Raw genomic sequence first — 24,547 nt, 5'->3', positions numbered from 1 at the left:
AGGTTAATTTTGATGGGAACCTTTATGTACCCCAGTTTTGATTACCTCTATACCTTGTTCACCCCTGGAATATTTTTTTTGGGTAGTACTTGCTATTGCTTTATGTGGATTGGGTATGGAGATTCATTATTCATGATTACTCTGTTATTATCTTTTTATTATTGTTGTTCATGTTAAGATCATTAAATTAATGGGAACATGGAGCGACCACCCGGGAAAACAGTGCTACCACAAGGGTTTAATGGGACGCCCTTGGCTGACTAATTAGGAAAGCTAGTGGAAGACTACCTTACCCGAAAGGGGCAAGGGCAGTAGGGGAGAGGTCAGTGCGGGGAGGTCCCTGGTTGATTTTGCTGCGATGGCTATCAGCCAGGAACCCTTTACTGGATCTTCCCATAAACTGTAGCGGGTTTTCGGAAGCTAGTGGAACTTTGTAAAGGCCTCGTAGTGGATCCCTAGCCATTCACCTCGGTAGTGTCTAAGGGCCTTGCAAACCCAGGCGACATGGGATACACGACTTGTGGGTAAAGATGCGCAACCTCTGCAGAGTGTAAAACTAGTATACTAGCCGTGCTCACGGTCAAGAGCGGCTCGGACCCTCACATGATTAATTATGGAACTTAAATTCAATTTGACATTTGCATCGCATTTGGGATTATTTTACTATTATTGTTCTTTATTATTATTAAGGTTTGGTATTTACTTACACTTAGTAATTGCTAATAAAATTTTGACCAACTTATAAAAGCAATGCTCAGCCTCAGCCTTTATTCCATTGATTAGCCTTACACTACATGAACTCCCACCTTTGGTGAGTTCATGCCACATTATTCCCCACGACTTGTTGAGCTATGAACGTATGTGAGCTCACTCTTGCTGTCTCACACCCCCCCCACAGGAGAAGAACAGGTGGTCGAAGAGGAGCCGCCTAACACTGAGGAGTTCGATCTGATCTAGGTGGCGTGTCTCGGTCGACATTGGCGCCGACGATCCTTAGTTCGCTTTATCTTTATTATTTTATTTTGTAATAAGACTTCCGCTATGTAATAAGTACTCTGATGTTTTATGACATTTATCTCTATACACTCTGTTATTATATATGTTGTCTTCTTGGCGCATGTATGAGATGCACCCGGCTTTGTTCTTTAAAACCGGGTGTTACATCCTACGCACTTCTCTGTCCCGCCTCCTTTCAGGCCCATACCATCTTCGTCCCCAACCTCCCTCCCCGCGCCCTCCCCCTAAATTATGTATTGGTTTGTCGGCGTTTCGAGACCCGGGGGGTCCCTGGACCGACGAGTAAATTGTCGCCGCGTGCCCCAGCCCAGATGGGTCGGCGCGAGACGGAGCGCGAAGGGGGAGGAAGCCGGAGGGAGACGGGCGTGAGAGGTGGAATCCCGCGGCCTTCGTGTTTGTCCCGCGCCCAGGTCAGGTGCGCTTGCAGTAGGGGGTTACAAGCGTCCACGCGGGAGGGAGCGAGCGGCCTCACGCGAGCGCCGTCCCGTCCTTCCCCGCGCGGCCAACCCTCTGTAAGAGGGCCCTGGTCCTTCCTTTTATAGGCGTAAGGAGAGGATCCAGGTGTACAATGGGGGGTGTAGCAGTGTGCTAACTTGTCTAGCGGAGGAGAGCTAGCGCCCTAAGTACATGCCATCGTGGCAGCCGGAGAGGTTTTGGAACCCGGTTTGTGTGGTGTCGTGGCCGTCGGAGGAGCGCTGGAGCCTGGCGGAAGGACAGCTGTCGGGGCTGTCGAGTCCTTGCTGACGTCCTCTTGCTTCCGTAAGGGGGCTGAGAGCCGCCGTCGTCATAGAGCGTGCGGGGCGCCATCATTACTTGTCTGGCGGAGCGAGTCAGATGGGACGCCGGTCTTGTTCCCCGTAGCCTGAGTCAGCTTGGGGCAGGGTAATGATGGCGCCTCCTGTTGACGTGGTCGGTCCGTGCCCTAGGTTGGGTGAGGTGGAGGCTCCTCCGAGGTCGAGGTCGAATCTGTCTTCCAAGGTCGAGGTTGAGTCCGAGCCCCCGGGTCGGACGAGGCGGAGTTCGTCGTCCTTCGGGGCTGAACCCGAGTCCGAGCCCTGGGGTCGGGCGGAGCGGAGTTCGTCGTCTTCCGGGGCTGAGCCCAAGTCCAAGCCCTGGGGTCGGTCGGAGCGGAGTTCGTCGTCTTCCGGGGCTGAGCCCAAGTCCGAGCCCTGGGGTCGGGCGTAGCGGAGTTCGCTGTCTTCCGGGGCTGAGCCCGAGTCCGAGCCCTGGGGTCGGGCGAAGCGGAGTTTCCTATGGCGCCTGAGGCCGGACTTGGCTACTGTCAGCCTCACTCTGCCGAGTGGCACAACAGTCGGAGCGGCACAGGCGGCGCTGTCCTCTTGTCAGACCGGTCAGTGGAGCGGCAAAGTGACTACGGTCACTTCGACTCTGTCGACTGGAGGGCGTGCGTCAGGATAAAGGTGTCAGGCCATGTTTGCATTAAATTCCCCTGCGATTTGGTCGGTTGGCGTGGCGAGTTGGCCAAGGTTGCTTCTCGGTGAAGACTGGGCCTCGGGCGAGCCGAGGGTATGCCCGTTGCTGGAGGGGGTCTTCGGGCGAGACGTAGATCCTCCGGGGTCGGCTGCCCTTGCCCGAGGCTGGGCTCGGGCGAGGCGTGATCGCGTCCCTTGAATGGACCGATCCTTGACTTAATCGCACCCATCAGGCCTATGCAGCTTTGTGCTGATGGGGGTTACCAGCTGAGATTTAGGAGCCTTGAGGGTACCCCTAATTATGGTCCCCGACAGTAGCCCCCGAGCCTTGAAGGGAGTGTTAATACTCGCTTGGAGGCTTTTGTCACACTTTTTTTGCAAGGGGACCAGCCTTTCTCGGTTGCGTTTTGTTCCGGTGGGTGCGCGCGAGCGCACCCGCCGGGTGTAGCCCCCGAGGCCTTGGAGGAGTGGTTTGACTCCTTCAAGGTCTTAATGCATTTCGCAACACTTCGGCTGGTCTGGTTGTTCCCTCATGCGAGCTGGCCGTAGCCCGGGTGCATGGTCGGGTCCCAAGTTCTCGGGCTGGTATGTTGACGCTGTCAACGGTTTGGCCGGAGCCGGGTTTGCGAGAGCAGCCCCCGAGCCTCTGCACAGGGCGAGAGGACGGTCAAGGACAGACTCGACTTTTTTACATACGCCCCTGCGTCGCCTTTCCGCAAGGAGGAGGGGGGGAAAGCGCCATGTTGCCCTCGGAGGGCGCCGAACATGGTGTCTCCGGTGAGCTGCTGGCGGGTAATCCGAGTGGACGCCCGTGCCCCATTTGTTAGGTGTCGGCTAGAGGCCCGGAGGCGCGCTCCAAAAGTACCTACGGGTGATCTGCCGGACCCGGTCCCCTTTCGACGGGGTCCGAGGGCTCGATGCCTCCCTCTAATGGGATTCCGTTACAAGATCGTTCCCGCTGGTCTCGAAAATGTCCTAGGGTACCTCGGGAGCGTAGCCCGAGCCTTGGTTATGTATCGAACGTACTCAGGGTCATCCCTCGCTCTGTGTCTGAGGCGGCTGTGAACCCTTCGAGGGCCAGCCTACGAACCCCTGATCAGTAGTGGGCGCGGAGCCCGAGTGGCCTGAGGCAGCCGCTGAACCCTTCCGAGGGGCCGGCCTTCGAACCTCTGACCAGTAGTGGGCGCAGAACCCAAGCGCTTTGAGGCGGCTGTTGAACCCCTCCGAGGGGCCAGCCTTTGAACCTCTGATCAATAGGGAGGCTTGGGGCCTATTTCCTTCACAGAGAAGGATCCTTTTCGGGGTATCCCCCTTTCTCGGTCCCTGTTGTAAGAGAGAGAAAGAGGAAAAGGAAAAGGATACGAAATCGAATGACGTGGCGTACCTTTTTTGACGCGGTCATTATGGCGAAGGCGAAGCGTCGCTTGCTTCTCCTGCCTGAGGCGTCGCCTGTCCCGCCGCGGAGTTAATGCGATGGGGCGAGTGGTTCGCGAGGCGGCCGTTGCGCGTGCGCGAGCCGTTCGAGGAACGGAACACGGGCGCGCCGTCTTCACGCCGTGAGAGAGGGTTCTCTCGCTGCCCCTGGATGGGATGTAAGCCTGGCTGACGACGTGACCGCTGCTCCTGCCCGCCTGCCACCGCCATTACTGCCGGCCCATTTTCGGACGTATTGACCGTCGTGCCTGGCTGGCACTGCTGGGTCATACGTAGGGTTGCCTCGAGTCGCGGTACTGGTTTCGCAGTCGAGGAGGCGTGGTAGTGGTGCGAGTGGCGGTGCAGTTGCTCGCACGTAGCAACCGGCGCGCCGGTTGCATGACGCGTGGGCCTGGGCCTCCACGTTGGGTGCGTTGGAAGTCGGAGGGGTGCGCCCACTTGGCGCGGTTGCATGCCGCCTGCATGGCTGCCCGCCTTTTCACCCGCTGGTCTGGGCGAAAGTGGAGGAAGGCTTGTAACCGCTGGGCGGTTGCATGCACCGCGCACGGCGGTTTGGCTTCTTCTGCCCTGGGCCAGTTTGCATGACGCGTGGGACCCAGCCCCCGCGCCGTAGGGGGAGGACCTTGGCGCGTGTTGGAGAAGACTCAGCCCACGACGACTGGGGACGCAAGTAGGGAGAGTCGCCTTTAAAAGGAGGGTGACCCCCTTGGAAGGCGACCATGTCTTCGCGCTCCCTTATGCATCGTGTCTTTCCACCTTCCGAGCCCCCGGATGGGGAACACCCGCAATCCTTCCGCCTTGTCGTTGGAGGAACGCAACTTCGTGGAAGTTGGTACCTCTCAGCCATCGTTCGGCTTCGAGGATTTTCATCATGCAGCCCGGCTGCAACCCCTCGTCGGTGGTCACCCAAAGCGGCGACCACCAGCCCCTGGATGGGGAGAAGCAAGCCGGGCTGCGGCCCCCGCCCCTCCCTCAGCTTCTGGGATGTTTATCATCCTTGCTGGGGCGGAGAGCGAGGCGAGCCGGGGCTCTACCTCCCACACGAGTCGGCTGGCCACCTCCTCTTCCAACTTCTGGTGGTGGAAACCATCCTCCAGCTCTGCGGAGGAGGCGTCCTCCAGCCATGCCGGGGAAGGCGAACTGTTGCTGCCCAGCTAGGATGCAACATTCCGTCCTCTTCCTCGCTTTCGTGGCGAGGACGGGAGCGAGGACCTGCCGGTGCGCTTTTGAGCGGCCCGCGTTCGCCGGTGCGGCGTTGGTGGAGAGGCGGACGCCGCCGTCGGTGCTGACGTGGTGGCAGCCGGGGGAAGCTTCCCCACCGTTGAGGCTGTCAGCGCCGCCTACGGGCCGGCCTCCGGCTCTTTGGCTTTGATGTCTGGTTCGCGTCCCTTGAGCGGGGACGCGAACGAGAGCCTTCCGGTGGCTGCGTCCGTCCTGGGACCATAGCTGCTGCTGCAGAGGTCACTGGCGAGTCGCCCTGAACTTGTCGCCCCGCAGGCTCCCCGGTGTGGGGGTTGTCCATAACCACGGGGACGGAACCAGAGTTCCGTTTGTAATGGCACCTTGAATGCCAGTTTTTTGTTCATTGTGGCTGTCGGGGCCTGAACATGATCTATTTTTGGCACGGAGCCGTGTGTTTTCCTCATTTTCGAGCACTAAGACTCGCCTGTTGGTTATCTGAACCGCTTCACCAAGCGTGAGTCGCCTCGTGCGAAGGTGACGAGTGAGGTATCCGTATCCCGGAGGCGTAGGAGTCCCTCGGCTCGGTCGGCCTTGCTGTCCGAGGCTTCTCTTGCTTAGTTAAAGGAACCCCTCGACCGCTCTTCGATGAGCTGAAGCCGGGGGTAGCGGTGTTAGCTCGAACAGAGGCAGAGTTGGCTTCGAAAAGAAGACTTGGTCAGCCGGAGCCTGGTCGGGTCATCCGCTGGCGGGACCGACGCCGGAGTTGAGTTGCCGAGGCCATGGGCCGGGCTCATGTCTTCGAGGGATAGCCGTCCGAGGCCTCGGGGTGGCCGACCGAGCCGTCTGCTCGAGCCGGATTCCTGGAGAAGGCCCTGGCGGCGATGGCCTGGGCGTGGTGCTGATGTCGTCCTTCAGAGTGGAGATCCTCCAACCGCGGCGCCGTCCGAGGCTAGGTCAGACCTCGCCGAAGGTGGAGTTGACGTCGAGGGTGCTGCTGCTCCCCTCAACTGTCAAGATCCGAGCCTACAGGATCGGATTATTTTGTAGTGTGTGTATGTTTTCTGCGGCCGCTGAGGCCCAAACATACCATCGTCGTGTTGTAAAGCTGCGTTTCTTTTCCTCTTGTTTCGAGTGTCTGGAATTATTTGTCGGTAACAGAATTGTTTGTGCGAGCGAGAGTTGCTTTTCACGGAAGGTGATGAGTGAGGTATCCGTATCCCAGAGGCGTAGGAATCCCTCGGCTCGGTCGGCCTTGCCGCTTACGTGCACTCTTACTCGTCCATAGGGTTCTGTTACCGACGCAGTCGAGAAGGCCCAAAAAATCGTTCCGGCAGAGGAGCTTTCGAGCGTGAAGACTTGTTCGGTCCGCGGAATCACTTATCGAGCGCGAGTTACTTATCGCAGAAGGTGATGAGTGAGGTATCCGTATCCCGGAGGCGTAGGAGTCCCTCGGCTCGGTCAGCCTTGGCTGCTTACATGTACTCCGTCGTTTTCAGGATCCACTTTCGAAGTAGTCGAAAAGCACGAAAGACATTCTGGCGAAAAAGATTTTTTTCCGAGGAAAATTTTGGCGCAGAGGGGGTTCCCCCCTTTTAGCCCCCGAGGGAGGGTCGGGCTTTGCCGAGGCAAGGCTGACCCTTCCTTGATGACTAAACTTTGCGTGGGAACGAGGCATACGAACGACTTGAAAGCATCTTAAGGGTAGAAGCAACGTAGCTGTTGGATGCTCCAAGCGTTGCTGTAGACCTCGCCTTGACTGTTGGCCAGCTTGTACGTTCCGGGCTTCAGAACTTTGGCGATGACGAACGGCCCTTCCCAGGGAGGCGTGAGCTTATGCCGCCCTCGGGCGTCTTGTCGCAGCCGAAGCACCAGGTCGCCCACCTGGAGGTCTCGGGACCGAACCCCTCGGGCGTGGTAGCGTCGCAGGGACTGCTGGTACCGCGCCGAGTGTAGTAAGGCCATGTCCCGAGCCTCCTCCAGCTGGTCCAGTGAGTCTTCTCGATTAGCTTGATTGCTTTGGTCGTCGTAGGCCCTCGTCCTCGGGGAACCGTATTCTAAGTCTGTGGGCAAGATGGCCTCGACCCCATAGACTAGAAAGAACGGTGTGAAGCCCGTGGCTCGGCTCGGCGTTGTCCTCAGGCTCCAGACCACCGAGGGGAGTTCCTTCATCCACCGCTTGCCGAACTTGTTGAGGTCGTTGTAGATCCGAGGCTTGAGTCCTTGTAGAATCATGCTGTTGGCACGTTCTACCTGCCCATTCGTCATGGGGTGGGCCACGACGGCCCAGTCCACCCGGATGTGGTGATCCTCGCAGAAGTCCAGGAACTTTCTGCCAGTGAACTGAGTGCTGTTGTCGATGATGATGGAGTTCGGGACCCCAAAGCGATGGATGATGTTGGTGAAGAACGCCACCGCCTGTTCGGACCTGATGCTGTTTAGGGGTCGGACCTCGATCCACTTGGAGAATTTGTCGATGGCGACCAGCAGGTGTGTGTAGCCCCCGGGTGCCTTCTGCAAGGGGCCGACTAGGTCCAGACCCCACACAGCAAACGACCATGTGATGGGTATGGTCTGCAGGGCCTGAGCAGGCAGGTGGGTCTGCCTTGCGTAGAATTGACACCCTTCGCAGGTGCGGACAATTCTAGTGGCGTCGGCCACCGCCGTCGGCCAGTAGAAACCTTGTCGGAAAGCGTTTCCAACAAGGGTGCGAGGTGCTGCGTGATGGCCGCAAGCCCCCGAGTGTATCTCTTGTAGGAGCTCCTGACCTTCGACGATGGAGATGCATCGCTGGAGGATGCCCGAGGGGCTGCGGTGGTAGAGCTCCTTCCCATCTCCCAGCAAGATGAACGACCTGGCGCGCCGCGCCAACCGCCGAGCTTCGGCTCGGTCGAGGGGTAGCTCTCCTTGGTGGAGATATTGCAGGTACGGGGTCTGCCAGTTTCAATTGGGCATGACCCCGCTCCGCTCCTCCTCGACGCGCAGTGCCTCACCCTCGGGGGCCGAGGGTACCTCGCGCCGAGCTGAGGGTGCCTCGGGTTGAGCCGAGGGTGCCTCGGGCCGAGCCGAGGGTACCTCGAACTGTGCTGAGGGTACCTCGGACTGTGCCGAGGGTACCTCGGACTGAGCCGAGGGTGCCTCGGGCTGGGCCGAGGCCTTCTCGGGCTCGGGCGTGTCGTCGGTCTTGACGGAGGGTTGATGCAGGTCTCGGGAGAAGACGTCCGGGGGAACCGTTGTTTGCCCCGAGGCTATTTTAGCCAGCTCGTCCGCAGTCTCGTTGTAGCGTCAGGCGATGTGGTTGAGCTCGAGCCCGTAGAACTTGTCTTCCAGGCGCCGAACCTCATCGCAGTATGCTTCCATCTTCGGGTCGTGGCAGTGGGAGTTCTTCATGACTTGGTCGATGACGAGCTGCGAGTCACCACGAGCGTCGAGGCGTCTGACCCCTAGCTCGATGGCGATGCGCAAACCGTTGACCAGAGCCTCGTACTCAGCCACATTGTTGGACGCTGGGAAGTGGAGGCGTAGCACGTAGCGTAGGTGCTTCCCGAGGGGCGAGATGAAGAGCAGGCCTGCGCCTGCTCCTGTCTTCATCAGCGACCCGTCGAAGAACATGGTCCAGAGTTCTGGTTGGATCGGAGCTGTTGAGAGCTGGGTGTCGACCCATTCAGCCACGAAGTCCGCCAACACCTGGGACTTGATGGCCTTCTGAGGGACGAACGAGATCGTTTCGCCCATGATTTCCACCGCCCACTTTGCAATTCTACCCGAGGCCTCGCGGCACTGGATGATCTCCCCCAGGGGGAAGGATGACACCACAGTTACCGGATGAGACTCGAAGTAGTGCCGCAACTTCCGCCGCGTCAGGATCACCGCGTACAACAACTTCTGAATTTGTGGGTAGCGGATCTTGGTCTCGGACAGTACCTCGCTAATGAAGTAGACTGACCTCTGGACGGGCAATGCATGCCCCTCTTCTCGTCTCTCAACCACAATCGCGGCGCTAACCACCTGAGTGGTCGCGACGACGTAGATCAAGAGGGCTTCTCCGGCAGCGGGGGGCACCAAGATGGGCGCGTTCGTGAGGAGCGCCTTCAGGTTGCCGAGGCTTCCTCGGCCTCAGGGGTCCAAGTGAAGCACTCGGTCTTCCTTAAGAGGCAGTACCGAGGCAGGCCTCTTTCGCCGAGGCGCGAGATGAAGCAGCTCAGAGCTGCAAGGCATCCCATGACTCTCTGTACGCCTTTCAAGTCCTTGATGGGCCCCATGCTGGTGATGGCTACGATCTTCTCCGGGTTGGCCTCGATGCCCCGCTCGGAGACGATGAACCCCAAGAGCATGCCTCGAGGAACCCCAAAGACACACTTTTCGGGATTGAGCTTCACACCTTTCGCCTTGAGACATCGGAATGTCACTTCAAGGTCGGAAAGGAGGTCGGAGGCTTTCCTCGTCTTGACTACGATGTCATCAACGTAGGCCTCGACCGTTCGGCCAATGTGTTCGCCGAACACATGGTTCATGCACCGTTGGTACGTTGCACCCGCATTCCTCAAGTCGAACGACATGGTAACATAGCAGTACATGCCGAAGGGTGTGATGAAAGAGGTCGCGAGCTGGTCGGACTCTTTCATCCTGATCTGGTGATACCCTGAGTAGGCATCGAGGAAAGACAGGGTTTCGCACCCAGCAGTGGAATCCACGATTTGATCGATGCGAGGCAGAGGGTAGGGAACTTTCGGACATGCTCTGTTTAGACCAGTGTAGTCTACACACATCCGCCATTTCCCTCCTTTCTTTCTCACAAGCACAGGGTTGGCAAGCCATTCGGGATGGAATACCTCTTTGATGAACCCTGCCGCCATTAGCTTGTGGATCTCCTCGCCTATGGCTCTACGCTTTTCTTCGTCGAATCGGCGCAGAGGCTGCTTCACGGGTCGGGCTCCAGCTCGGATATCCAGCGAGTGCTCGGCGACATCCCTCGGTATGCCGGGCATGTCCGAGGGACTCCACGCGAAAACGTCGGCGTTTGCACGGAGAAAGTCGACGAGCACTGCTTCCTATTTGGGATCGAGCTTGGAGCCGATCCGGATCTGCCTGGAGGCGTCACTGCTGGGGTCGAGAGGGACGGATTTAACCGTCACTGCCGGCTCGAAGTTGCCGGTGTGGCGCTTCACGTCTGGTGCCTCCTTAGAGAGGCTTTCCAGGTCGGCGATGAGGGCCTCGGATTCGACGAGGGCCTCAGCGTACTCCACGCACTCCATGTCGCATTCGTACGCGTGTCGGTACGTGGGGCCGACGGTGATGACCCCATTGGGGCCCGACATCTTGAGCTTGAGGTAGGTGTAGTTGGGGACGGCCATGAACTTTGCGTAGCATGGCCTCCCCAGCACTGCGTGGTAGGTTCCTCGGAACCCGACCACCTCGAACGTGAGGGTCTCCCTTCGGAAGTTGGAGGGCGTCCCAAAGCAGACGGGTAGATCGAGTTGTCCGAGGGGCTGGACGCGTTTCCCGGGGATGATCCCGTGGAAAGGCGCAGCGCTTGCCCGGACCGAGGACAGATCGACCCGTAGGAGCCCGAGGGTCTCGGCGTAGATGATGTTGAGGCCGCTGCCTCCGTCCATGAGGACCTTGGTGAGCCTGACGTCGCCGATGACGGGGTCGACAACGAGCGGGTATTTCCCCGGGCTCGGCACGCGATCGGGGTGGTCGTCTCGGTCGAAGGTGATGGGCTTGTCGGACCAGTCTAGGTAGACTGGCGCCGCCACCTTTACCGAACAGACCTCCCGACGCTATTGCTTGCGGTGCCGAGCCGAGGCATTCGCCACTTGCCCACCATAGATCATGAAGCAGTCGCGGACCTCGGGGAACTCTCCTGCCTGGTGATCTTCCTTCTTGTCGTCGTTGCGAGCCCTGCCACCCTCCGCGGGTGGCCCGGCCTTGTGAAAGTGACGCCGAAGCATGGCGCACTCCTCAAGGGTGTGCTTGACGGGCCCCTGATGATAGGGGCACGGCTCCTTGAGCATCTTGTCGAAGAGGTTGGCACCTCCGGGAGGTTTCCGAGGGTTCTTGTACTCGGCGGCGGCGACAAGGTCCGCGTCGGCGGCGTCGCGCTTCGCTTGCGACTTCTTGCCTTTCTTCTTGGCGCGGCGCTGAGTTGACGCCTCGGGGACATCTTCCGGTGGGCGGCTCTGGGGCTGCTTGTCCTTCCGGAAGATGGCCTCAACCGCCTCTTGCCCAGAGGCGAACTTGGTGGCGATGTCCATCAGCTCGCTCGCCCTGGTGGGGGTCTTGCGACCCAGCTTGCTCACCAGGTCGCGGCAGGTGGTGCCGGCGAGGAACGCGCCGATGACATCTGAATCGGTGATGTTGGGCAGCTCGGTGCGCTGCTTCGAGAATCGTCGGATGTAGTCCCGGAGAGACTCTCTCGGCTGCTGTCGGCAGCTTCGGAGATCCCAGGAGTTTCCAGGGCGCACGTACGTGCCCTGGAAATTGCCGGCGAAGGCTTGGACCATGTCGTCCCAGTTGGAGATCTGCCCCGGAGGCAGGTGTTCCAGCCAGGCGCGAGCGGTATCGGAGAGGAACAGGGGGAGGTTGCAGATGATGAGGTTGTCATCGTCCGTTCCACCCAGTTGGCAGGCCAGCCGGTAGTCCGCGAGCCACAGTTCCGGTGTCGTCTCCCCCGAGTACTTTGTGATAGTAGTCGGGGTTCGGAACCGGGTCGGAAACGGCGCCCGTCGTATGGCGCGGCTGAAAGCCTGCGGACCGGGTGGTTCGGGCGAGGGACTTCGATCCTCCCCGCTGTCGTAGCGTCCCCCACGCCTAGGGTGGTAGCCTCGACGCACCCTCTCATCGAGGTGGGCCTGACGGTTGCGGTGATGGTGCTCGTTGCCGAGGCGACCCGGGGCCGCAGGCGCTGTGTTGCGCGTGCGCCCGGTGTGGACCGAGGCTTCCCGCATGAATCGGGAAGTCGCGGCGCGATGTTCCGAGGGGTACCCCTGCCTTCGGGAGGCAGAGCTTTCGGCCCGTCGGACCGCGGCGTCCTCTAGGAGATTCTTGAGCTCTCCCTGGATACGTCGCCCCTCGGTGGTTGATGGCTCCGGCATCGCGCGGAGAAGCATTGTCGCTGCAGCCAGGTTCTGGCCGACTCCACTGGAAGCCGGTGGCGGCCTTGCTCTGACATCGTCGACGATGCGGTGCTGGATACCCTGGGGTAGGTGACACACTTCTCCGGCCGGAGGTCGGCCCGCCCATTCCTGCCCGATGTCCCGGCAGATCGGCTCAAGTGTTCCTGCCCCCTCGTCGAGCCTGGCCTGCATCTCGCGGATTTGCTCGAGTTGTGGGTCATGACCCCCCGCCGGGACGGGGACCACAGCTAGCTCCCGTAGGATGTCAACGCGAGGCACAGGCCTAGGGAGATCACCGTTCTCCGGCATACCAAGATGGTTGCCTTCGGAGGGACCCCCTAGATCGACGTGGAAACATTCACGACTTGGGCCACAGTCCTCGTCGCCGAGGCTGCGGCTACCGTTAGAATAGTCGGAAAGGCAGTAGTCGCACGCGGTCATAAAGTCCCACATGACACTAGGGTTACCAAGTCCGGAGAAATCCCAACAGAAGTCGGGCCCGTCATCTTCCTCGGACCCCGAGGGCCCGTAGGTCGAGACGTCCGTCAGCCGGTCCCAGGGTGACCGCATACGATACCCCAGAGAGTTTGGACTCGCCTCTACGAGAGCGTCCACCAAAGCGAAGTCGCTTGGTGGGTCGAGGTTGAATCCAAAAGGCGTGAGATGGGAACCGGTTGGTACCTCTTGGTCGACGGGCGGTGATGAAGTCACGTTAGGGGCTGACTGCACCGTCGTCTCAGGTACGAGGGTGACGCCCAGCAAGTCCTTCGCGAGCGTGCTGGCGTCGTCCGTCGGCTTGGGATTGGCGTGTTGCGGGGAGACGGCGTTCGTCTTCGTCTCAAACGCGAGGTCGATGCCCGACGTGTCCCCCGTTGGGGCGCCGGCGCCGTCGACTCGCTCGACAGCCGACGAGGCGCCGCCTCCTGCTTGGCCTTGGTTGCCCCGCCTCCTCCTCCGTCGGCGGGGGAGAGGACGGGGCGAGTTCGAATGTTGTTCTTCCACCACGCGGGGAAGACGTCGTCGATTCCGCCGCCGGCGGGCGGGTTGTCGGCCGCCATTGTCGCTGTCGCGCGGCGGGGGAAGGAGTATCATGTCGTAGCTGCCGTCGAGGGACATGAACTCAATACTCCCGAAATGGAGTACCATCCCGGGCTGGAAAGGTTGCTGGAGACTGCCCATCTGGAGCTTGACGGGAAGCTGTTCGTCAACACGCAGCAGGCCCCTACCTGGCGCGCCAACTGTCGGCGTTTCGAGACCCGGGGGTCCCTGGACCGACGAGTAAATTGTCGCCGCGTGCCCCAGCCTAGATGGGTCGGCGCGAGACAGAGCACGAAGGGGGGAGGAAGCCGGAGGGAGACGGGCGTGAGAGGTGGAATCCCGCGGCCTTCGTGTTTGTCCCGCGCCCAGGTCGGGTGCGCTTGCAGTAGGGGGTTACAAGCGTCCACGCGGGAGGGAGCGAGCGGCCTCACGCGAGCGCCGTCCCGTCCTTCCCCGCGTGGCCAACCCTCTGTAAGAGGGCCCTAGTGCTTCCTTCCTTTTATAGGCGTAAGGAAAGGATCCAGGTGTACAATGGGGGGTGTAGCAGTGTGCTAACGTGTCTAGAGGAGGAGAGCTAGCGCCCTAAGTACATGCCATCGTGGCAGCCGGAGAGGTTTTGGCACCCGGTTTGTGTGGTGCCGTGGCCATCGGAGGAGCGCTGGAGCCTGGCGGAAGGATAGCTGTCGGGGCTGTCGAGTCCTTGCTGACGTCCTCTTGCTTCCGTAAGGGGGCTGAGAGCCGCTGTCATCATAGAGCGTGCGGGGCGCCATCATTACTTGTCTGGCGGAGCGAGCCAGATGGGACGCCGGTCTTGTTCCCCGTAGCCTGAGTCAGCTTGGGGCAAGGTAATGATGGCGCCTCCTGTTGACGTGGTCGGTCCGTGCCCTAGGTTGGGCGAGGTGGAGGCTCCTCCGAGGTCGAGGTCGAATCTGTCTTCCAAGGTCGAGGTCGAGTCCGAGCCCCCGGGTCGGACGAGGCGGAGTTCGTCGTCCTTCGGGGCTGAACCCGAGTCCGAGCCCTGGGGTCGGGCGGAGCGGAGTTCGTCGTCTTCTGGGGCTGAGCCCAAGTCCGAGCCCTGGGGTCGGGCGGAGTGGAGTTCGTCGTCTTCCGGGGCTGAGCCCAAGTCCGAGCCCTGGGGTCGGGCGGTGCGGAGTTCGCCGTCTTCCGGGGCTGAGCCCGAGTCCGAGCCCTGGGGTCGGGCGAAGCGGAGTTTCCTATGGCGCCTGAGGCCGGACTTGGCTGCTGTCAGCCTAACTCTACCGAGTGGCACAGCAGTCGGAGCGGCGCAGGCGGCGCTGTCCTCTTGTCAGACCGGTCAGTGGAGCGGCGAAGTGGCTACGGTCACTTCGGCTCTGTCGACTGGAGGGCGTGCGTCAGGATAAAAGTGTCAGGCCACCTTTGCATTAAATGCCCTTGCGATTTGGTCGGTTGGCGTGGCGAGTTGGCCAAGGTTGCTTCTCGGTGAAGACTGGGTCTCGGGCGAGCCGAGGGTATGCCCGTTGCTGGAGGGGGTCTTCGGGCGAGACATAGATCCTCCGGGAGGCGTGATCGCGTACGTCCCTTGAATGAACCGATCCTTGACTTAATCGCACCCATCAGGCCTTTGCAGCTTTGTGCTGATGGGGGTTACCAGCTGAGATTTAAGAGCCTTGAGAGTAACTCTAATTATGGTCCCCGACATGGTTGTTGCCAGAGAATTTAAAAGATTGAGATTGATAATATGTGGTATTTGTTTTTATGTAATCGTTGTGGACGAATATTTTATTGTAACGTACGGACACTTGATTAGTACCTATTTAAGCTATTGAAGTATTACTTTTTTATTGGATTTAATATTTTTAAGAAGATCGCAATTTCTATGTTTTAGGAGCCACATTTACCTGTGTACGCTTTAAACCAGGTGTCCTCGGTGTATTGTTTTAAAATAAATACATGCATGTCTGATGTCTCTCCAAATTAAAATTAAACCGTTGGTTTGCTCACAGCAATATAATATAATATGATTTGCTAAAGAACAGCATCTGATCTGACAGGATGGGAGAAAGTACTCCAATAACATTAATAGATTAAGAAATGGTCACTTGGACCAATGGTGACGAGCTTTCTGAGAAGACCAATGGCGACGAGAGAACAACATGGCCGAGGCCGACGTGCCGCAAGAACGCAGTTCGATGCCACGGGCACAGCACTAGCGACGCGAGGCAAACCAACGGGCGAAACGTCATCGGCTCAGGTCGAGAGGACGATGCCCCCTGCCCCCCCCTCGCCGTCCTTGGAGGGAGCACTGGCGGGCGGCTTTCCGTGCTCGGGGGGATGGATCAATGGACGGGTGGATGTGTTACTGCTTGCTCCTCGGCTCAGCACGCCGTCCATTGCACTTGCACTTGCAAGCCCCCAAAGCACTGTTCCAATCTCCGCTGATTCTGCTGCTGCTGATCCAGTCAGCGCGCTTAATAAATAATCTTGGAGAGGCCGGCCGCACCAGTCTCTCATCAGCGTCCTCTAGCTTCTTGCCCAGCCCGGGTAGTACAATACAACCCCCGTCCCATCAGCTGGCAGAGGCCAGGCCATCAGCACCCACACCCACACCCACTCCCTCCGTTCCTCCTCCATCCTCCTGCCCCCAAGTACGGCCGCCGCCGCCGCTCACCGGATCCAAGAAGAACAGCCGAGGGGTTCGGTCTCCCTCCCAGCAGTGACGAGCTAGCTGCTCCGTGCGTTGATTGCGTGTTTGTTATTACGTGTACGTCGTGTACCGGCCGTGTTTAGCTGCAGAAAATATAGTCGATTGGGCTTAGGCCCCGAAGAGATTGACAGAAGAGAGCGAGCACCTGGCGCGGCGACCGGCATGGAACGCATGCCGTCCCCGCCGCGTGCTCGCTTCTCTTTCTGTCAGCCTCTCCCTCGTCCTGAGCCGACGCCGATCGAGCGTCGTGTGTGTGTAGCTAGCTATACCTTGCTCTGGGCAGCATCAGTCGCTGCCTGCCTAGTGGCTGCTGGCGCTAGTGGGGCGGCAGACGCTGAGACGCCACCACCGATACTGGAAGGCAAGGAGCCAAGGAGGGAGGGGGAAGGGAAGGGGGAGAGAGAGGAATTGGCACGGGCGGGTGCGGTGGAAACTGTGCCACGCAGCCGCGCGCGCGCAGAGATGGGCAAGGACGACACGCATGCTGCGAGGGGACGACGGCTTTTGCAGGCACCAAGGGCATGTCACCTCATTATCTTCTAGAGATACGCACAGATTTCTCGCATTTTTTTTGCTCGTTCCTTTCGGTCAGGTTGTCGGGGGGTTACTACCGAGGAAGAGGATGAGGCTGGGAGGGGGGCATGGAGACTTGGAGAGGAGCAGCCAAGAAGAGTAGTAGTAGTACTTTCCTTCCACTTCCACGCCTCTCAGTACACTGAGAAAACCACTTCGGAGCGCGAGTTCGTGGTTGGTTTTGCGGTACACTGAAAAATGATTGCTAGTTTTATTCGCCGTTTATTTATTTATCTATATTTTTGCTCGCATGCTCGCAAGATTTCCTTCTCTTCCGCTCCACTCCCGGGTCTCTCTTGCTGCCTCAGCTCACCTCGCCTCACCTTGGTGGGATGCTGGCAGTACACTGCGGCACTGTAAGGATTTAACAGAACGAAGACTAGTGCTGCATCATCTCTCGCTCTCGCTCTCGCTCTCTTTCTCTTTCCTTTCTCCCTCCCTCGTGGTGCAGGTTCAGCTCATCTTTGAACACTGTAGCCATTATTCCAGCTAGCTCGCGCTGTTTCTGCTCTTGCTTGCTCGGGGGTTCTCTTCTCGCTCTCTCGAGTTCTTGCTCGGTTCCTCCTGCGGCCATGGCGGTCCGGGTGGTTGCGCGCGCCGGCGCTAGCAAGCTCCTGTTTGCACAAAAATGGAGCGTGGGGGGCACCATGTGATGACCCAAATTTGGCAAAGACCGTGGACTCGCCTTGCCCTTTGCCAGATCTGGTCTGCATCTGAGGTAGGATTGGGTACTTTCTTGTCTCTCTCGCTGCACACAGTCAAACACATCTGGTCTTTTCATTCGTGTGGTTTCGGCGCCGTGAACATGAATTTTCAGCTCCTCTCTCTACTACTCACCTTCGTCGACCTCTCAGATGTACGTACGCAGGTAGGGGTGGAGAGAAGAGGACGACGCTGCTGCTCGTTATACTGATGGAAAGTGCTGCTGGTAAGAGTCACTGCCCTTTTGTTTTTGTTTGGTTTCATGGCTTCACAGTGACCTACCTACCTACCTATTCACAATGCATCCTCTTGTGGTCCATGACTATTCTCCTATTCTTCAATCATAGAGTGACTCTTGTGCTCTTTGCTGCTTTTCCATCGCCGTCGTCTTCCTCCCCAGCATATGGATATGAGGGAGCATCATGAACTAATGGGGAACGTCATTTGCAGATTTTACTTGACCAAGGTATGCATCACAGTCCCTTTAGTTTTCTTTCTACTAGTCAACTCAGCTCTATTTCTGTCTCTGAGGATGATACATAAAGTTTGGTGGTCCAAAATACTCATCCGTCCTAAAATATTAGTCGTTTTAGTATTTGAATAGATTCATACAATACTTAATCTATGTGTTTTATTTATATGTCTACATTTATTGTCATCCATTTGAACATAGACACAAAATTTAAGGGCTAAAACGAGTTATAATTTTGGACAGAGGGAGTAATAATTAATATGTAGATTGTAGCTTATTACAGTGGTTGCATGCGTTTACTGAATTTGGATGGACGAAGTTTTTGTTGGAGCTTTGGATGTTGATGTGTTGCAGTTTTTCGGTTACAAGTCACATGTTGTCCAAAAAAATGGGCTGCAAATTAAGTTATTTAAGTGCAAAAAGACCATTTCATGAGATAAGCACATTTTTTTGTTAGCATCTGTCGTTGACTGCACATAATGGATTGCCTACTTTCAAGTACTGACATCTGATCTGGGGCTACCTGTTTCCTTAAAGTGAGGTGTGTGAGACAATGAAACCATTATATTAGAATGCACAACAGTAGTTTGTGTGCGGTTGCAAGTGTATTAAACTGGTTGTCTTCGATCGAATATCAAGAACTGAATTTAAGACCATGCAAGCTAATTTTGTACCAAATTGAAATAGTTCTATTTTTTCCTCCATGGAATGCTAGTTTTTTGTATTTCGAGCTAGGCCATTTAATTTATTAGAAATCAGTAGGAAAGAATGGCAGGCTTCTTGCCATTAGAGAGGGTACTATTGTATCCATACATGCGCTCTTAGACTTTATTGTTTTTTATAAATGTACTGCAAAAAAGACCATTTCATGAGATAAGCCTTTTTTTGTTAGCATCTGTCGTTGACTGCACAGAATGGATTGCCTACTTTCAAGCTATGTTACCATGATACGACGATACAGAAACGTGATACGTCGATACCCTCATACGCTATTTCTCAAAAAACACCGATATGGCGATACACAAATATATGTTATAAAAAAATTAATTGCTAGAATAGTGGACCACACAAGTTTACAAACCAGTACATAAAGCCGGAACTCTTTGTTTCCATAATCAAAAAAAGATAATAAAGTTGAGGCCATCAAGCCATCAAACCTAGGAACTTTAGTCTTTAGGTTCTAACGGACCATAATATTCCATCAAGCCAGAGAAGTAGCAGTCAATAGATTGAGAAGCAAGGAGTTTGAACCAAGAGGGAAGAACATGGACCTGTAGGTCGGTTTGTGGCAAGGGTACACAAATGGCTACGACACACCGACGTCAATATGTAGATCGGTGGGTGGCACCACCACGGGTCAGCAACGATGGCCACAGACCCACACCCCGCAGTCCGTGGCGGTGACAACCACAAACTCACAAATCGTCGCATGGTGGCTCAAATCGGTGACCGGTGGCTAACGACATAGTTTGATGGGTGGCAGCAGGCGAATGGAAGCACTGAGGCGTCCCATGTTTTCAAGTCGATAAGTCGAGTCGAGTTGACAAGGTACCGACTTGGTGACTAGTCGATAAGTCTAGTCGTCGACTTGCCGATATAGTGGCAGTTTTGCCTATATAATGGCTTCATATAGACAATATAGCATTTATATATGAAAAAGGGGCAAGTTTTACCTCACTTGAAGCCTGAAATTGAACGAAACTGAAATAAACAACAAGTATATATTACCTCATTTGAAGCCTCAAACTGAACCAAATCAGCCACATAAGTGATAAGTCATAAACTCATAAGTCATAATAGCCATATATAGACATATAGTTCAAATTGGAAATCAAATAGCAAGATAATATACTTCAAACTTGAAAGGAAATAAGCTCCATTAGATAGCTAATCTGCTGTAGCTAGATAGATACTAGATACCCTAAATATCTCTCAAATCAAGATAATCCAAATCAAGATCAGTCACATAAGTGTTGGAATGTAGGGTTTATCTTGTATAATGGGCCTTTGGGCTGTTTGGGCCAAACTGGGACACAAGTCGGCCGACGTGTCAGACCAAATCAACGACTAGTAGATTGAGAATTTCCAGTCGTTGCCAAATCACCCGACTTGCCAGAAAAGTTGAGCCGACCTCACTAGTCGAGATCCCAGGGCCGACCCGCCGACTAGTCGCCGACTAGTCGACGACTTGAAAACAAGGGAGGCGTCTTTAGGCCTTTGAATGCTCGATATAGGAGCACGAATGTGCCGAACGGTTGTATAAGAAGGTAGGTATCCCGCAGGTATCAAGAAGGTGTCCTAGGAGTATCCGGTTTTTTATTTATCTAAAATCGCAAAAATATTCGATACGTATCGTATCGGATACGTATCGTATCGGATACGTATCCGGGAGTATCTACGAAGTATGAGTATCCGATATGGTATCTGACACGGGTACGTGAGTTTTGTAAAGTATCCGCGCATCATAGCTTTCAAGTACTGACATCTGATTCGAGGCTACCTGTTTCGTTAAAGTGAGGTGTGTAAGACAATGAAACCATTATATGAGATTAGTGACGGAGTCAGAAAAAAGTTTGAGGGACTGAACTAAACTACTGCAGTATAAAAGTCTTTTCTACATTATATTGTGTAAATTTTATATCAGGGAAAGAAAGGCAGGCTTTTTGCCATTAGAGACGGTACTATTGTATCCATATACATGCGCTCTTACACTTTATCGTTTTTTGATAAATGTACTCTTAATAACCTTATAAATTTGATTGTTTTCTTATTTTTGTCCATGGTTATATATAAGATTCTGCTTGTTTCACGTCCATGTATCTGCAAACCAGCAACATATGATGAATGAATATAACTGTTTGTAAAGTAGCATGCAGTTGCGTATACTAATATACTTGTGTCTAAAATTTGCCTTTTGATTGCACGAGTAGAAACTTGTTCATCTTGGTTTTATTGCTGTTGTGTTAGCCTACTGACCGAACTGTACAAGTCTAAATACATATACAAATAATCATAATCCAAAAGATTAAATTTGTGATGTGGTATGGCACCAATTCTGTCCTGAATTTGATCATGAATGTGTAAGAGATGAGAGTACACCTGCTGAAATATAAAAAACAGAAGGGTCCCGATATTGACCATGAGTAGCATCATACAAAGATGATGAATAACAAGACATGGCTTCTATTACTTGAATCACCAACTTGTGTAATGCGCGACTAAGTAACGAAAATGACTTTTTTAGATGGAAGCTAACTACATCTAGTCAGTTTACTGTACAATCTATGTATAGTACCCTAATTAACAATAGTTATGTCTTTCACCACAAAGTTCTATGGAAACTTGAAGATAAAGGTTTTTGTGCGGTACTTACTAAATGGAGTTATACACACAAAGGATAACTTAGTAAGATGTAATAGGCAGGGTAATAAAAGATGTGTGTTTTGTGACTGATGATGAAACAATACAACATTTATTCTTCCGCTGCCAATTTGCTTATCATTTCTGCCGTCTCATCCATTGTTGTTTGGTCTTAGACCTCTACGTTCAGTTCGTCATGTTTTTGGGAATTGGTTAATAGTCATTGACCCTATAACTAAACAACTTACTTTCAATTTTGTGCGGGGCAATACTAATGTTTTTACAGGTGATCTTCGGGGGGAACATAATGGCTTAGGTTTTGGACCAAGCTACAGAAAAGGCTTAGGTTTTGAACCAAGCTACAGAAAAGTGAAGAGGAAGATGACCAAATAAAGACCGCTTGTCGACAATTAGAGACAGTGGCAATGGAGATTTCTGCTCATCATAGATGGGGGTTTACAAATAGAATTGCATTGTAACCAAATTATCTATCCCTTTGTTTTTCTAGTTATCCAGTTTAGAGGTTTGTCCCTCCCACTTGTGCAGACCGATGAGCTGATGAGCTGTTAGTTCTGTAATAAGTTTGGCCCTATCCTCGCTATGAGGTGAAAGTCGGAAATTTTGGTTCCATTATTTAAAAAAATAAGGATCTATATTATATTAGTTATTCATAAAAGTATCTAGAAACATCGATGTAATTGCTCTGATGTCTTTGTCAAGACTCAAGAATGGTTGAAGAAGCAATAATAGAATTGGCCATTGAGTTTTTGCTTCCTCTTGTGTACCCTTTCCCTTCATTTGTTGATTAATGATCAATAAAACTGAAAACTTTGGAAGAATTGGTTGTGTGTAGTCGCAAAGGACAAATCTATTCATTTATCTAAAAAAATATTGATTACATTGTTACTTTCATGCATGCATGATTGAATATGAACATGAACCTTGATTTGGTGTGCCATATAGTAAGTTCATTCTTCGAGATGCCTGTTTCTTGCACTTCACAAGTAGAAATGCATTTGAACTTGCCATAAACTAACTTAATCGACCTTGCTCATGGCTTAGCTAGTTCACTAATTCTTTTTAGTGTTATGTTACCATCTCACCAAAATTCTCAAGGGACTACATGCACTTCTAATTTCAGATGCCAACTTGTGAATTAGCATATGGATATGAACATTATGATCACTAAATTATTGATATTTAGGCATCTTTAAATTCATGGAATTTGCAGAGTATTGGTTACAACCATGTGCGAGTGATCTATATATTCTACGAGCAGTGATATGTTGACATATGCATAGAAATCATAGCAACATAAGCTACACCCTACACATTTATTTATACCCTGCGGAAGGATCTGTCTCAAGCACTAGTGGTGGCGTTGCTCCCACTTTGTTGACATATATAGTGGGTTATTCAATGCAGTCCCACGAATGTTCAATGTCAAGCACTAGTGTTGGCGTTGCTCCCACTTTGTTGACATATATAGTGGGCTATTCAATGCAGTCCCACGAATGTTCAATGTCAAGCACTAGTGGTGGCGTTGCTCCCACTTTATTGACATATATCTCTACTACTATATAAGAACTTAATGTAGACCGTGGTGCACGGTTCTGCCTTCTCAACGGCGCATACGACCCACATGTTAGTGTCTCTCTTCTTCCCCGTGTGCGCCCTCTCCCCTCTACCCCTGCATTCGCATGGTCCTCGCCGCAATCCCCTCATCGATTAATGCCTCAGCCATGGAAGGAAAAAATTCCGTCACTGCCACAGAAGGAAACACATCCCCTCGCTGCTATCCACGCCTCGCAGCAATCCAGCACGCAGGAATCCCATCGCCAACGACGCGCAGGACCACCCCGCCCAATCGTTCTTCCCATGCACCGCAGATGCTCCGCCCATATACTCCACGCCTCAAACGCAATCCATGCCTCGCCGCCATGGAAGGAATCGCAACCCAATCCCCTCGTCGCCATCCAGCGCACAGGACCACCATCGGCCCGCATCCCATCGCAAGTACACAGGACCACCTCGCCATCTCATTCTTCCCATTTTACGCGCCAGCCCCGCCCGGATCTTGCGATGCTCGAGTACTTCCCATTCTACGCGCCAGCCCCTCCCAGATCTTGCGATGCTCGAGTATAAGATGGAAGACACCTCTCTGAGGGCTCAAATCTGAACACCACACCTCTCTGAAACATAAAAAGACTTGGTTTACAAAATAGAGAACTACTCGTGTGGTTGTTCATCTGACAATTTCAACCTTGTGTTTCTAAGTTTTATATATCTTTTCTTTTCTCCAATTGACTGTAGCTTTATCATCCGTGCACCCTTTCCGTAAATAAATAGAGTTTTAGTTGTAGTTGAATCAATATTTGTGGGCAATGTGTCCTGTGCGGCATCTTGTATATTGAGTGTACCACATGAGCTATTTTAGCACTTGTCAGATTTTTTATTTTTTAAAACATCAGTCACTCAAATCTGAACACCACACCTTTCTTCACAAACATTAATATGATATGCAGTATGCTATCCAGAGTTTTGTCTAAAAACATATCTACTTGACCTCAAAATTCATAGTTTCCCTTTATATGAAACTGTAGTTCCTGTCAGATCACGACATTTATATGAAACTGTAGACTTATCCAATTTTTTTGATGGTTCAAACTATGTCTTATATACCAGTTTAATTTGTTCAACGTGTTGCAGTTCTTGTCAGATCACGAAGATTAACATGTTCAAGGTGATCCAATCCCCTTAGCCCTATCCTTTGTCTTATTAGTCCATACTTCTATACGCAGTGTTGTTTCAGTTCGGTGTCTCTATCCTGAACTTCTGTGTCTGTGATAAAGTACCCCCATCTAATGACATTCTTAGTTGCGGTAAATTGATGAATTAGGAAGAAAATGTGTTGCGACACAGTTGTCTATCTTCACACTTTTGTGAATTGATTTAAGGGTGTCACTATTTTTTCCCCAATTCATCTATCAGTCTGCTACACAAATTCGTGATCTCCCTTTATTTTAATTGTGAGTCAACTATGTCTATCTTCACACTTTTGTGAATTGATTTAAGGGTATCACTATTTTTCCCAATTCATCTATGAGTCTGCTACACAAATTCCTGACCTCTCTTTATTTTAATTGTGAATTGATTTAAGGGTAAGTTGCATTCCTCACCATTTTTTTAACTAAATTCTCTCAGTCACCTTGTTGATTTTTCCGGCTACTGTCATCACATTTTGCTCAACCTTTCACTTCCCAGTATGAAGCAAAGCTCTTGCCTGGCTTGATCTATCGAATGAAGCAACCAAAAATCGTGTTGCAGATTTTTGTTTCCAGCAAGATTATTCTGACAAGAGCTAAGGTTACCAGTCGTTTCTTGAGTTCGTTATCATTAGAGTACATCTCAGTTTTTTTCTGATCGTGTTAGAGTATATGTTGGGGCGAAGGCAGAGACGCCACCCTTCGCTCGAGGCCTTCGCTGCAGTCGCCGGTCCGACGGAGACAAAACGGTCAGGGACACCCTTCGCTTG

General features: G+C 53.5%; 1 long non-coding RNA gene and 1 other non-coding gene across 2 annotated transcripts; both read left to right on the top strand.

Annotated features, from left to right (window-relative positions):
* The first annotated feature begins 15,721 nt into the window (after nt 1-15,721).
* On the top strand, nt 15,722-16,298 carry LOC115032959 (MIR156kHG). Its single transcript, NR_163728.1, has one exon. It is a non-coding gene; the product is annotated as an MIR156kHG (long non-coding RNA).
* Nucleotides 16,011-16,133, top strand: MIR156k (microRNA MIR156k). Its single transcript, NR_121104.1, has one exon. It is a non-coding gene; the product is annotated as a microRNA MIR156k (primary transcript).
* Nucleotides 16,299-24,547: the final 8,249 nt, after the last annotated feature.

The sequence above is a fragment of the Zea mays genome, chromosome 6 (genome assembly GCF_902167145.1).
Source record: "Zea mays cultivar B73 chromosome 6, Zm-B73-REFERENCE-NAM-5.0, whole genome shotgun sequence".
Classification (NCBI taxonomy): domain Eukaryota; kingdom Viridiplantae; phylum Streptophyta; class Magnoliopsida; order Poales; family Poaceae; genus Zea; species Zea mays.
Note: the sequence above shows the minus strand (reverse complement) of the source record. Positions and strands in the feature narration are given on the sequence as shown.